This window comes from Bos indicus x Bos taurus, chromosome 29 (genome assembly GCF_003369695.1).
Source record: "Bos indicus x Bos taurus breed Angus x Brahman F1 hybrid chromosome 29, Bos_hybrid_MaternalHap_v2.0, whole genome shotgun sequence".
Lineage (NCBI taxonomy): Eukaryota > Metazoa > Chordata > Mammalia > Artiodactyla > Bovidae > Bos > Bos indicus x Bos taurus.
The window spans coordinates 11,691,735-11,705,238 of record NC_040104.1 but is presented as its reverse complement, the minus strand read 5'-3'; the positions used below and the strand labels follow the sequence as shown (position 1 = coordinate 11,705,238).

General features: G+C 45.3%; 1 pseudogene; it reads right to left on the bottom strand.

Annotated features, from left to right (window-relative positions):
* Positions 1-2,928: 2,928 nt before the first annotated feature.
* LOC113886507 lies at positions 2,929-11,932 on the bottom strand (annotated as a pseudogene).
* Between the last annotated feature and the right edge of the window lie 1,572 nt (positions 11,933-13,504).

Sequence of the window (13,504 nt, the reverse complement as noted above, 5' to 3'; positions counted from 1 at the left end):
GAGGTGGTCATCAAAACCATCCTCAAGAAAAACAAATGTGAGAAGGCAAAGTGGTTGCCTGAGGAGGCCTTAAAAACAGCTGAGAAAATAAGAGAAGTGAAAGGCAAAGGAGAAAGGGAAAGATATACCCAATGGAATGCAGACTTCCAGAGAATAGCAAGGCGACATAAGAAAATCTTCATAAGTGAATAGTGCAAGAATTAGAGGAAAGCAATAGAATTGTACAGAGTATAGATCTCTTCAAGAAAAGTGGAGATACCAGAGGAACACTTCATGCCAAGATGGGCACAATAAAGGACAGAAAAGTCAAAGACCTAACAGAAGCAGATGAGATTAAGAAGAGGTGGCAAGAATGCACAGAAGAACTATACAAAAATGGTCATAATGACCGGATAGGGATGATGGTGGGGTCACTCACATTAAGCCGGATTTACTGGAGTATGAAGCCAAGTGGGCTTTAGGAAGCATCACTATAAGAAAAGCTAGGGAAGGTGATGAAATTCCAGCTGAGCTGTTTAAAATTCCTAAAGAATGAGGCTGTAAAAGTGATGCATTCAATATGTCAGCAAATTTGGAAAACTCATCAATGGCCACAGTGCTGGAAAATGTCAGTTTTCATTCCAATCCAAAAGAAAGGCAATTCCAAAGAATGTTCAACCTATCATGCCATTGTGCTCATCTCACTTGGTAGCAAGGTAATGCTCAATATCTTTCAAGCTAAGTTTCAACAGTACATGAACTAAGAACTTTCAGCTATACAAACTACTTTGAGGAAACAGAGATCAAATTGCCAACATACATTGCATCATAGAGAAAGCAAGGGAACCCCAGAAAAACATTTCCATCTGCTCCACTGACTGTGCCAAAGCCTTCCACTGTGTGGACCACAACAAGCTGTGGAAAATTCTTAAGGAAATGGGAATACCAGATCACCTTACCTTTCTCCTAACACGTCTATATGTAGGTCAAACAGCAGCAGTTAGAATCAGACATGGAACAACTGAAAGATTTAAAATTGGGAAAAGAGAATGATAAGGTATACATTGTCACTCTGGTTATTTAACTTATATGTAGGATACATCATCCAATATGCTGGTCTGGATAAATCCCAAGCTGCAATCAAGATTGCTGGGAGAAGTATCAACATCCACAAATATGAAGATGACACCACCATAATAGCAGAAAGCAAAGAAGAACTAAAGAGCCTCTGGATGAGGTGAGGAGATGAAAAAACTAGCTTAAACTCAACATTCAAAAAACTATTCACAAAAAGATACTCAACAAGAAGATACTCATGGCATCCAGTCCCACCACTTCAAGTCATATAGATGAGGGAAACATGGAAATAGTGGCTGATTTTATTTTCTTGGGCCTCAAAATCACTATGGACCTTGACTGCAGCCACAAAATTAAAAGACACTTGCTCCTTAGAAGGAAGAAAGGCTATGGAAAACCTGCACAGTGTATTAAAAAGCAGAGACTCACTTTGCTACAGAGGTCTGTAGTGTCACAGCTATGGTTTTTCCAGTCATCAGGTACAGATGTGATATCTGAACCATAATAAACAGTGAATGCCAAAGAATTGAGCTTTTGAACTGTGGTGCTTGAGAAGATTCTTGAGAGTTCCTTATACAACAAGGAGATTAAACCAGTCAATCTGAAAGGAAATCAACCTCTGACCCCTGCTGTCTCAGCTGAGCCATCGAAAGAGGGCCTCCAGGTGGAAAGAACAGATGCTTCCACTGAAAAAGTACCTAACCATGGCAGCTCCAAGCAGACAGTTTGTAGCCCCACCCATGGAGAAGCTCAGAAAGCCTGAAGGCTCTGTGTACCCTCAGTCTCCCGATACATGCATTGCATTCTCCCCAGCAGCATTGGAGGCCAAGGAAGGGGCATTCTAGGCCCTGGAGGAGGGGGATGGCTCAAGGATCCACTGGGTCCATCACTTACCAAGTAGGACCGGAAAGGACAAAGCAGGCATATGTGGCAGAGACCTGGTGACTGGGTGTGGGACAAAAGGGAACCAGCTCTCCATGAAGTACCTCACCTAAACTCTCCCGGAGGAGAAGCCCAGTGATAAGATCATCTGAGATGGGATGAAGAGAGTCTATTTCATTACCCCTTATTATTCCTCTGAATGAGGAGGTGGTGGAGTTGGTGGGTCATCACAAACTCTTCCATGGCCTAGACTATCTCCCAGTCTCTTTCTTTGGGGCTGCCTCTCCCCAGCTTCAGTCATGTAGTTCTGGAGGAAATTTACAATCATGTGTGCTGTTGGGTCAAGGCCACAAGACCATGTAAAGCCAATCATAGTGTCCCATGGCCCTGCCAGGATGGCTGATCTAGGACTATACTTGTGATCTGAGTTGTGTCATTCAGAGAACACCCTTAAACTCTGATGTCTTCAGTCTTTTCCTTCCTTATTGGACATGCCTTCAGGATATTTAACCCTAGGGCAGGTAGCTTGGACTCCCTCACTAGGTGTAGAAGCCTTAAGGAAGAAAGTTGTCAGGCTAAGACCATCAAAGAAGAGGGAATGAAAGAGTGAGGGTGTGAAATAGAGAATGATGACTTCTGATTTCTTGTGTCCAGTCACTGAGATCTTTGTATTTGCTCTGAGTCTTGTGTCCTGGATTCCCAGAATCACGTCAATGAGTCTCCCCTTTCCTTGAAGCCAGGTGGAGGTGGGCTCCTCTCAACTGTGATTCAGACTTTGTTCTAGATCCTTCCTGAACATTGTACACCTCCCAGACACAAACAGAGGCACCTGTTTGTTTCAGCACCATTATGAATGAAACCCTTTATTCTTTAATGAGAATAGGGTGTGCAGACCACCAAATACAGTTCACAGTACAGGCAGGAGTACCCTAAGTGTGATTTAGTGTTTGCTCGGAGCAGCCTTACTGATTCCTGGAGCACTCCAAGCATTTATACTGCCTCTGCCAGGCCAATCCTGTCATTTCCTCGATCCAAGACTGAGAAATACAGCCTCAGGAAGACATCACCCAGCATCCAGGTCTCTCTAGATGTCCTCACTGTGTTTGTTCTCTTTAAAGGTGGTATAGCAGTGGCCTCTAGAATCCTGGGGGAGTCAGAGACACACACCAGTCAGCATGAGCCCTTATATGTGACTCCCACAAACATCCAGACCCAGCACAATTCTTGGTTTTATTTCCCTCTTTTGGTAAGTATCAAGGGGTTTTCTCATTAGCAGGGGATATGAGAGTTCATCCACAACCAAAAAGGGCCAAGACATGAGGTTGCCATGAGGAAGGGTGTGGGGGAGGGGAGGACAGGGAGTTGGGGATACAGAGGAATGATAAACAACAAAGTCCTACTGCAGAGCATAAGGAAATACATTAAATATCAAGTCATAAACCACATGAAAAAGAATAAGAAAAAGAATATATATTTCTGTATGTGTATAACTGAGTCACATTGCTGTGCAGCAGAACTTAATGCAATACTGAAGATTTGCCACACTTCAATAAAAATTTTATAAAAGAAAAAGAGTGTCCATAGTTCTCCTCTCTCCCTGTTTCTTTCCTCTGACTCCTGCTCCTTGTTTTCTCTGCAGAGAATGCTGGTTCTCCTCCTGCATCCCCACAATCCATACTTTGTTAAGAAACTTTATTTTGTATTGGAGTATAGCTGATTAACAATACTCTGAGATTCAGGTAGACAGTAAACGGACTCAACCGTATATATCCATGTATCCTGGTCCAAAAATACCCCTCACATCCAGGTTGTCATATAATTAACTGGAGTTCCCCGTGCTACACAGTAACTCGTTGTTGGTTATCCATCTTAAATAGAGCAGTGCCCACAACACGTTCTTGAAGACTTAACTCAGGAACTCTGGGAAGCTTCCTTCAGCCCACACTCACCCTCTTTGGCCACTCCAGGCTTGGCTGGGTAATGTACTCTGGTTCTCCATTTCCACTAGTCAGTCCGTAGCCCTCATCACCCCAAGTAAGTCCCTAGTGCCCCAACGCAGAGCACCCTGAGATGCTATTTGCATGGAATCCAGTGCAGTTTTGCCTAAAGCAAGCAACCCTCCACATGGCTTCATGAGTTTACAGTTTTAGAATTCCTGAAATTCCCTCCCTTCCTCAAAGTCTTCTTTGAGCCCATCAGCCTGCCCTGAACTCCCCTAAGGAGCTGACATGAAGCCTCCACCCTGTGCCGGGGCTGAGCAGTCACTGTGTACCCTTTATTCACATTAGCATCCAGCCTCCCCACAGAGGGGTCGGGTAGCCTGACTCACAAAAGGGGCACATGGCCAGAGCTAGGGGAAGATGCACCTGAGAACTAGACTGACCATGTAATTTATCATCCAAACCAGGAAAATTGCGAGAAGGGAAGGGAGACTGTTAATCCCTATGGTGGGACAGCACACTGGGACTGTCCCCAGCCATTCTCCTGTTCATATGGCCTATTTCAGTGACCACTAGAGCTGACTTTCATGTTCATGCATCTGAGGTTTCAGATTGAATTGAAGCTCTTTGAGGACTGAGGACCATAGTGTTCCCCTCTCCTTGTGACTCCCACCATGCCAGCATGGTGTGGCGTCTCCACATTTATTTCAGGATGATCAGTGTCCCAGACGGCACTTTACTCTCAAGTGGTTCGTCTTGCGGGAGGCTCTGGCCCAGCAACAAGGCTCAGCAGCATCTGCAATAGTGCGAGATGGCCTGCAGAGGGCGCCTTCCTCCCAGCAGCAGCCCAAGGGTTCCTGCAAGTTCCTATTTGAGAACCACCCCTCAAGGTTCTCCCCTCACCTTGAGGATGTAGGCTCGAGCTGGCACTGGGTATTTGATGCCGTTGATAGTGAAGCTAATAGAGGGCAGGGTATTGACCGCAAAATATGAAACATAGTGCTGTTGGAGAGAGAGGGAGAGAGGTTGACCCTGGAGATCCTTCTTGTGTATGGAGACTGGGAGTGACCCTGGGGCATGACCCTTCACCTCGGAACCCCGTGGCGTGGTGCCGATGCGCCTCTGGATGTTATTGACCAGTCTTCTTGGGCCAAGGATCAGTGATAACCCGGTATGCACAAGGGCCTCGCAGCCGCCAGAACAAGCAATAACCTTTCTTTTCATGGAGATGCTGAGAGACAGTGTGACAAAGCGGGCATCAAGGCTGCTCTGAGTCTCCCCAGAGCTGCCCCCTTCCTGACTGTCTCCTAAACAGCCCTCCATCTTTTTTGTGCTGACTCTTTTCCTTTGCTCTTGACACGGCACCTTCCTTGACATCCTTGAACGCAGTACTTGAATACACCAGGATCTTTGGTATCTTGACACAAGCTGGTATTCCTTCCTAGAAGAGTCCCCTCCCCTTTGACTAGCAAATTTCTTCTCATCTTCCAGATTCCAGCTTCATTGTCATTGATTTAGGGAGTCTTTCCCTTGGTGTTTATCAGTCTCCTGTATTGGTGGTCACTTTCTATAGACCCTATCTCATATCTGCTACTGCTGCTGCTAAGTCATTTCAGTTGTGCTGACTCTGTGTGACCCCATAGACGGCAGCCCACCAGGCTCCCCCATTCCTGGGACTCCAGGCAAGAACACTGGGGTGGGTTGCCATTTCTTTCTCCAATGCATAAAAGTGAAGTCGCTCAGTCATGTCCAACTCTTTGCAACCCCATGGATTGCAGCCTACCAGGCTCCTCCATTCATGGGATTTTCCAGGCAAGAGTACTGGAGTGGGGTGCCTCTCATGTCTAGCATGTAACAAAGTCACAATTCACTATGTGTGTGTGTCATTTCTTTTGCATCTGCCTTCTTAGATGTGAGGGCGAGTTTTATTCTCATTGCCTCCTTAAAGTGCCTGGCACACCGTGGATGCCCGATGCTTGTCTGTTCAGTGAGTGAATGAAGACTGTGAGAATAATTAATGAGAAACATCCAGAGAGCTGTATCTGGTGGGAAACTAATAATGGGTCAATCGCAGAGTGAAGATGGAGATTCTCAGGGGCAGCAGATTCTCACAGCGGTGGGAGAGAGGGGCTCCTCTGGGAGAGGGTGTCTGCCAGTACTGCTCCTACAACCAGCTCAGACCCTGAGATCCTGGCCAGGAAATACATGACTAGCCCACAGAAACTCCAAAGGATAGGTCAGATTTTGTCTGAGGTTATCACACAGAATCCTATCAATTATGCCTCTTGTCCTCAGGTCACTCCTGGATACCACCTTCTTGATTCTTTGTTCTAGCCCCTGCCCCACTGTGTGCCCAGGTACGTGGGGTGTCTTTTTTATTAGTTGCTTTCAAGTCTTAAGACTACAGCCATCCTCTCTCCACTGCTGGGTAGCTGCTCCCTAAGGAGACCAGTTTTCCCCATTTGCTGAGGACTTTGCCTGTTTTTAAACTGACATTTATCTGTACTGAGAACTTCCTTGGTCCCAGCTAGCCCTGGACAGTTGGTCATCTTATAACTCTGTTCAGGCTGGTGTAATCCTCCCTGATCCTCTGTTTGCCACACTGTAGAGTCCTCTAACCATGCTCCACGCCTCACAGGGCAGTGGGTGCAGCCCTCTTCCAGCTGCACAGACCTCTCCGGACCCTTTTAGGATCCTGGTCAGAGCCCTGGTCCGAAGGCCTGGGGATTATGAACCCATGAGTTGTTTGTGTATATATGTGTTTATGTGTTTGTTTGTATATGTGTTTGTATGTGTCTCTAATTGTGCTTTCCTGTCTCTGACTAGCTATGCATGTTTATATGTGTCTCTGTTTATAAGTGTCTGCTAGTGTGTTTCCATGTGTCTGTGTGTCTGTGTCATTGTGGGTGGTGTATATGTCTGCATCACTATGTATCTGAGAATCCATTTGTGTGTGTCTGCTTGTGTCTGTGTACAGATGTGGAGCATCACTTGGGCTGACCTTCAGAGGGAGAGGCTTACCAGTCCATATGTACACACCAGTCTCCCGCTTGGATCAGTGGAACCCAGTTGAGCACTCCCTGGTAGTAGGCTTTGTCCACCCCACCAAACATCACCACACTGCCCTTCCCCTGCATCTGTAGAGAGAAAAGAAGGGGAGATCTTTGGAGGACAGTAACAACAGCACTGTCTGAGAGCTTGTGTTTGTGCTTGTCTACCCATCAAGGCCCTAATAAGGTCTCCATTTACAGATGCAGAAATCGAGGCTAGGAGCAATTGAGAACCAGACTGAGGTCAGTAACCGGCTAATGAGTGGCACAGAGGAGGTTAGAAGCTGAGTCACATGGCTGGGCTCCACCCACTATGTCTTCTGAAGAGGCCCAGAACCTACTGCTACCTGTGTGCTCAGAAACCCTCAGATGACACAGTGCTGAAGAGTTTTTGCTTTCCACTTGTCCACCTTGTCATTTTTCAGGAAAATCAAGGTGTGGGAGTTCTAAGGGTGTGGGTTCAGGTCACCCAGAGTTGGCTCTGCTGACCTGTGACCTCTACTGTCCAGAGGGTCCCACACTCAGAAGGGACCCCAACTCTGCTCTCCCTGTCTTGAAATGCCTAATATTTCTTGAACAAGGGGTCCCACACTTTTGTGTCCCACACTTTCATTTCTCACTGGCTCCACAAATTGGGTAGCTGGTCCTGGGCTCCCAGTGAAATGCTAATGAGAAAGGAAAGATATCCAGCATCCTTCTCCCTCCTTCCTTATCAAATTCATAAGCAAATCCTAATGCCTTTCCTTCAACTTGTTTCCTGTTGCCTTCCATTAGCCTTCCTCCTCATTCACCCCTCTAGACCAAGTTACTGCTCTTGAGCCCAGGAGTAGGAATGTGTTCCAATAAAACATTATTCATAAACACCAGTGGTGATGCCAGGTAGGGCCCTGGGGCCACAGTTATCCTGGGTTAGATTATCTCTCAGGATACTTCTTTATCAAGTGTTCTATAATTTTCATGCAACTGAAAGCATCTTACAGCTAATTTGGAGAAAGGGATTGTCCATCTCAGACTTACTTGCTCAAGTAGAAGGCAAAAACAGGCTCAGAAATGGCACCTTGATTCTTCAGGTTGTCAAAGATGGGAATGGCTCCAGTGAAGGATATGTTGGGGTAGTTCAAGCCCAAGACACCATCAAAAGGTATACCCTCAAACTCGGATTCCGCCATGCTTAGACTGAATGCCTGCTCAGTGCTTACAAGGTCCCCAGTCTGTGGGAGAGACGAGTGTTCCCACTTACAGATACGTGAAGTGGGACTAGAACTGGGCTGAGGTGCATTGCCATTAGATCCTCAGAGAAGAATTTAGGCTGGGCTCTGTCTTTGGTGGACCTCAGACGGTTAGACCAAGCTGGGAGGGGAATATGGGTTCCATTTTTGAGAGGCTGTGAATTTTAAAACATCTGCCCCTCTGAAAAACACCACCTGAGTAAGTCAAATTGGCCTTGTGGCTTCTGTCCAGGTGGGGCAACCAAGAGTCAGGCCAGGACCCACTGGTGCCACCTTGCGGACAAAACAATCGAGAGCAAAATAGCCTTCTCTTTGGCATCACTATCACCTAATGACAGGAATGGACTGAATTCTCTGTAATGTACTGTGGATTCTGCATCTGTCCAGGAAGACAGAAACCGAAAACACAGTCTTGCTTGCAGGGATCTATGAAATTACTGCCTGGGGAATTCACTTTTGGGGATGTGTGTGTTTGTGTGTGTGTATGAGAGAAAAGGAGAGAGATGGGAATTACTCAAGTACTTTGGGGTGGCAGGCCATAGGTTTATTAGACTCTCAAGAGTCCTCTAGAGTGAGAACTCATTTATCAGACCCCCTGACAATTCTCACCTCCAGTTTCCCACTCTGGATACCTGAAGCCCTCGACTGCCCCCCAGGGTCCCCAGATAAGTTTTATCTTGTCCCCAAACACCCCACAGCAACTTCAGTCCTGAAAAGCCAGCCTAGTTCCACCACTTACCACATGCGTGACATCAGCAAGGCCCTTGCTGTCTGCACCTCAGTTTCCTCATATGTCTCATGAGCTAATCAGACCACCTGCTGTGTGGTGTTGTTGCAGGATTAAACCAGTCATTACCTGAAAGTGCCTGGAACAGTCTGAGAATATAAAAGTGGGTGTTTTTTCCCCTCTTCTTGCTCCCAGCAAAATGAGCCTAGAACTGCTCATGGGCAGAGGAGCTACAAGTCCACACCTCAAGCTACTCTCTGGGTTAGCTAATCTGTTTGCTCATGTGTCACCATAGGCACTGCTTCCCCAGGGACAGGATTCTGTGTGTAAGATGGTCAATATCTATGGGAGTTAGGCTAGGAAGGGTCCTGCCCGATGGCCCTGTACCTGTTTTGCAAGCAGTGGTCACTCCTTAGAGAGTCCTGACTCAGCTTCTGTTTACACGTTACCCAAACGGTGCATTAAGCAAGAAATCCCTTCATCCTTCCAGAACCATAGGCGATGCCGAAGGTCTTTCAGGTAGGCCAGGAGGTGGAAGACTCAAGATGTCTGAACATAACGTGTGTAGCTACAGACACAAGAGATAAGTGTCATCAGGTCTCAAGGGTGGAAACCAAGGCAGCCGGGCATGTGAAGGATGGTCTGGGTACGAGGTATCTGGACTCACAACAGTTTGGACTGGGGCAAAAGATAGAGGGCACCCACAAGTCAGATGAGGCTGTGTCAAAGACAACCTGGAATTCCTGAGGGGTTGTTCCAATGGTGATGTTACCCACATAGAGCATCTATAGGAAGAAGGAGGGAGTGGGTTAGTGCAGAACGGGCTACCCTCTATTCCCACACTGATGCCTCCCTTTGGGTGTCACATATCTCTTGAGATCACTTTCTAACCACCATGCACCTCAAAGCCTTTTGTCACAGAGGTGCCTGCATTTGATTTTTTTTTTTTTCTGTACTACATGGTATGCAGGATATTTAGTCTTACCAGGCATTGAAGTGGTACCTCCTGCATTGGAAGCCCAGAGTCACAACCCCTGGAACTCCAGGACCGCTGGGCACTCAAGGAAGTCCTGGTGCCTTCATTTGAGAAGCTCCATAGTCTCTTCAAACCCAGCCTTAGCACCCCCATCTCCAGGAGTCCTTCTTGATAAACCTCAGCTACTCCCTCTAAACTCAGACCACATCCAATCAACACCACACGTGACCCTTTCATGACATGTATTTACTCTTTGCCTATCTCTCAGGCTGGGATGGGCATTCTTGAAGACAAAATAAGCCCTTTTTCTAATCCAAAAACAGTAACCACTGTGTTAGATTCTGATGGCCTTACACGGAATAGGAGTTCTGTAACTTTTTACTGCTATGGTTCTTGTATCTGTGGAAACTGAATTCCTCTACCTGGGGATTCACAATTGCTTTGCAGTTAGTTCTACATTTTGACCAGTGATGGTTCACTCTTCATCTGTAACTGAGTGGCTCACTTTGTTCAGAAGGAACAATTGCCATCAAATTAAGACACATCTTGGACACAGAAATGTATATTTACCTGCCACCTGGTAATTGCTGGGCCCAGTCACCACAGACCAAGAGTTGAAGATGAGAGTGCCTTCTCCTCTGGTTGGGGTCCTTGTTTTCCAGTATGTCTGCCTCCTGCAGGAACCCCAACCCCAGCATCCCACCTGGCACCTCCAAATGAGCCCCGGTGCTAAGCTAAAGCACCAGGAGGTGCTGTGGAGCACCATCCTCCCAAAATACTCACATCCATGGTGTTCCTTAGGGTGTGAGTAGTTATATTTGAGCCACAAGAATAAATCTGGAACAGTCTATAAGTACGTTCCTTCAGAAAATTGTTCAGCAAGTTTTTTGGTTTTTTTTTTACTGAGGGTTTTTCGCATGATCTTCACTGTTGTTAGAGGTATTCTTTCACCGAGCATTTGACAAAGAAAACAAAGAAGAAGCTACAATTAGCTGTCAGTTTTAAGGTATAACTGTCATTGTAATGGCTCTGTGTATTTTCCAATCATTTTTATGAATCACCTTGTTATCAGAATTTTATGCATATACCATCGCAAAGACATAGGTTTGGATACAGGTTCTGTTCTGTAATGTTGGGTAAGCCATATGCCCATGTGGGGTCTGTCTCCTCCTTGGTCAAATGGTGGAATGTAATAATTCCCACCCTCCAAATAGAATATCTTGTGGATAAGTTAAGTGATGGATATAATGTGCCTGATAAATAGGAAGTCTCAACAATGACAGCCACTAGCATTGCTGTTGCCATCCCACTGTATCCTTCTCATAGAAGCTCAGGGAAGGAGGTAGAAGGGGGATTATTATACTCTTTTCCCAGGGGAGGAATTTGAAATACAGGAAGTTTGTGAGTTGGCTGTAGTCACACTGCTTGTCAGATGTAAAACCACGTATAAGTAGCTCTCCCAATCTTTCTCCAAGTTGAAAAATAGAGGGTTGAAAGAAGAATCCAAGAGATGGGGAAAATATTAGGGACATTAAGAGGCTCAAGAGCAAGGAAGAGTTAAAATTGAAAAATTAAAAGTAAGGAAAAACAACAGAGTTATCTGCAGGCACAGAGACTTCCAAAGAGATGGGGAGACAAATGAGAGAGGTACAGAGATAAATACACACCAAAATAGAGAGAGAACAGAGAAGAGATCTAGAAAAAAACTGCAGAAAAGTGCTATTCCACAGGGCCACACCTACATCTGCATAGGCTGTGCACTGAACAATTGCAAGGAGTTCCATTTTCAATAGGTTACACGTCTGGGCCCCAAGAGTTGTGCAACCATGCAACTCTATGCCATGACCCTTGGGACCCACAGTCCCTATAGCAAGGTACTTATCAATAAGTAAGAGTTGAACTTTAAGACTGTCAGGGAAATATTCCTTTCCCATCTAACCCTGATGGGTGGAAGAATAATCAGATGAAAAGAAACATCCCAGAAAGGAAGATGATACCCCTTAGAGTCCCTATACTTACACAACTATGCACTCTGAGAGGGACACCAGTACGAGGAGCCCAAGCCACTTCATGTTTCTTTCCTAGCTCCAAGTACTCAGGGAAAGTTCGGTTCTTAGTATGTAGTGAAGACCAAAAATGTCTAGTTATATATGCTCTGAATGACCTAATCGTTCCCTAGGCCATTAATTGATCTGATAAAAATGAAAACCTCTCGAAAATGTTTACCTCCATCAGAGTCCTTGGGGAGTAGACGTTGAAAATTCTCAGAATACAGAGAATTCTACTGTAATCTCTTCCTTGAGGCTTGTCTGGAAAACCAAAGTGAATGGCACGGACATCTAAGAGCATGGGAAACTTGCCAAATTGGAGAAAAAACTGCTAATAACATCATAAAAATGAATATTAGGGACCATGCTAAACTTTCGTGATATCATGTGATCTTCCAGTCACTTCATGAGATGCGCATTGCTGTCCTCATTGGAGAGCTGATTGCTAGGAGGAAAGTAGTCAAATGGCAAAGTAAAGCCTTCAAGGGCAGACCAAGGACATACAACTGGCTTTAGGTAGTGGGTCAGATGGCAGATATTAGGTGCACCTATGATACCAGCCTGCATCAAAGCTTTAGGGCAGAGCAGTATTTCAATTGCATGGTTTCAGAATTGGAAGAAATATCAAATGTATCCACAAGATTTTTCATATCATTCAACAAACCTACAAGGAAGACCTGTGTGCTGGGATCTGGATTAGATGCTTCAAATTCAAAGTTGATCAAGACACAAGTGGTCTTTATCTTAGGCAAGCTAGCAGTCTAGTTCTCACAAACTCATGGCCACGGAGGCGAGAGAAATGATTCAAGAATTAGGCAGCCATGCTGGACCATGGGCAGAACTAGCCTTACCACAGGGAGCAGCCTTTCCTCCACTTCACGCATGCTGGAAAGCAGGCTAGTTGGCCATGTTTTCAAGAGAATCAGAAGTTTGGATATTTATGTACAATCTACTGATTTTAATGTTAGCCACTATTCTTTTCTTCCAGAAAAAATATAATGGGATCCAAATCGACACCAAAGTGTGCTGGATTCAGCCTTCAGGCTATGCCTGTTTTTATTTCTGGCCTAGAGTTGGGAGTGAGTGGTGACGGAGAGGGATTTAATTCAAGTTGATTGATGTAAAGTGACTGAATGCATACTAAACATGTCATTTTTCTTTCTGTTTATAAAGGAAGATCACCAGGGACATATAAACCAACTAATTTAATAATGTCCATTTGCTGAAGATAAATGTATATATTTCTTATGTAATTCCCCAGTAGTGTCCATGCCTTAAAAATTTTTGTCCGCCAAACCAAACATACAAAAAATTAATTTTGAAGTATTTTTTTAATCAAAAAGACAAAACCACTCAAATCTCCTGCTCAGCCTGAGATTAATAGGGCTACCTTCAAACTGTTAGTGAAGCCAGAGTAAAGATGACAGTGTTTTATGACTCCTTCCATGACTCCCAGGGTCCATTCCTGCATGAGATCTATCCAGCCTGTCCCTTGGGTCCAACAAAAGGAGCCTGGCCTGATTGCCAGGTGTGTATAGATGAGGCACTGTGTCTTAATCCTCATTTTTGCATATTGTTTAAGTTTTGGTGTTAAAT